Source organism: Cebus imitator, unplaced genomic scaffold (genome assembly GCF_001604975.1).
Source record: "Cebus imitator isolate Cc_AM_T3 unplaced genomic scaffold, Cebus_imitator-1.0 Scaffold579, whole genome shotgun sequence".
Lineage (NCBI taxonomy): Eukaryota > Metazoa > Chordata > Mammalia > Primates > Cebidae > Cebus > Cebus imitator.
This window is the reverse complement of record NW_016107894.1, coordinates 29,984-32,008: the sequence shown is the minus strand read 5'-3', so window position 1 is coordinate 32,008 and position 2,025 is coordinate 29,984.

Sequence of the window (2,025 nt, the reverse complement as noted above, 5' to 3'; positions counted from 1 at the left end):
TTTTTTAACTTATTATTTGTTTATTTTAGAGATAAGATCTCACTCTGTTGCCCAGGCTGGAGTACAGTGGCACAATTTTGGCTCATTGCAACCTCTGCCTCCTGGGCTGAAGCAACCCTGGATGAATAGACATAAGACTGAGTCTGAAGTGCCAGCCCTGGATCCATTCCTATACGGCTATGCTATTGGGAGCAAGTTCATCTCTTTGGGAATGAGCTCAGGGTACTCAGATCACCACTTGCCAGACACCGGTGCTCTCTCTGGATGTCCCACCTGGCCTGTGCACCCACCTTGTGGCTGAAGGCTGGGATGTGTGTGCAGTGGAGCTCGTGGCCCAGCTCCAGCTTGTAGGCGCCATCTGAGCCGTTCTCTGCAGCCTCTGGCCAGTGTCGCACTAGTGCGCTGGCTGCTTTGCCTGAGCTGTGAGGATCGATCAACGGACCCCTGCCCTTCTCTGCCAAGCAGCCCTCCACCAGGGCTCCAAGAGGACGAGGGCCCGGCCCAGCCTGACCTCAGCCATGTTCCCCTGGCCCTGTGGTCGGCTTTACCTGTCACTCCATTAGAACCTGTCACTTCATCAGTGAGGTGACTTCACCTGTCACTCCATTAGAACATGTCACTTTGCCTGTCACTCCATTAGTCCATGGAGAAGTCTTAAGAGATGGATGAATTCCCCTCAACAGACACTCCTTTTTTTTTAATGAGCAGGTACTAAGTCCTACTCAGAGCCCATAGAATGACTAATGGAAAATCCTGTGGTGACAGCATATCTTACCCTGCAGAGCCACAGCTACGAGAAACAGGGCAGGCTCTGCCACCTCCATCTGCCACACAGTCAGGCATGTGGTGCCTTACCCAGGAGGCTGCACTGGATCCTCAGGGAGTTGGTCCAGAGCTGGCCCCGCTGCTGCAGGCCAATGGCATGCAGCCCCGCCAGCCCTGGCACGAAGAGCTTGGCACCCAGGGCAGCCACCCAGCGTCTATCCTCCTTCCTTTCCAGCAGTGCTGCAGGGACAGAGAGCAGGCAGGAGAAAGGGTCAGTCCCCAGGGACCAAAACCCCCAGTACCAGGCAAAGAGGGGACTCGGGATACCCCAGGGACCTTGGGGTTGGGGGGCTCCTTGAAGAGCCAACACCTCTGCCCTGCACAGCAGCCCACAGACAGGCCTGATCATGGCTCACTGCAGCCTTGACTTCCCAGGCTCAATCGATCCTCCCACCTCAGCCTCCCAAGTAGCTGGAACTACAGACATGTGCCACCACCTTGGCTAATTTTGCATATAAATACATATACACATATTTTTTGTAGAAACAGGGGTCTCACTGTGTTTCCCAGACTGGTCTTGAACTCCTGGACTCAAGCAATCCTCCTGCCTTGGCTTCCCAAAGTGCTAAGATTATAGGCATGGGACACTGTGCTTGGCCCAAGGGTAAAGTAGAATGAGGCCAGGTTCAGTGGCTCATGCCTGTAATCCCAGCACTTTGGGATGCCAAGGTAGGCAGATTTCCTGAGGTCAGGAGTTCGAGACCAGCCTGGCCAACATAGCAAAACAGTGTCTCTACTAGAAATACAAAACAAAACAAAAAAACCAAGTATGGTGGTGGGCACCTGTAATCCCAGTTACACAGGAGGCTGAGGCAGGAGAATCACTTGAACCCAGGAGGCAGAGGCTGCAGTGAGCCAAGATTGCACCATTGCATCCAGTCCCAGCAACACTGTGAGACTCTGTCTCAAAAAAAAAAAAAAAAAGTAGAATGAAACAAAATAACAAAATCAAATAGGACAGATGACAAAAGAATTAACCACACACTATGGGTTGTTGGGTAAATTTCTGAAGCTTCTGCTTCTGCAACACTGAAGGTCATCCAGAACACACAGGTGGAAATGGGCCAGCTGTTATGACTCCCAAACACCCACATGAGGTGATCAACAGCCACCGCTCCAAGTGCCCCCAGCCCCAGCTCCTGTCCTTACCTTGAAATCTTTCAGAACCCATTAAGTGGCACACCCAGGCGCCACCGCCCC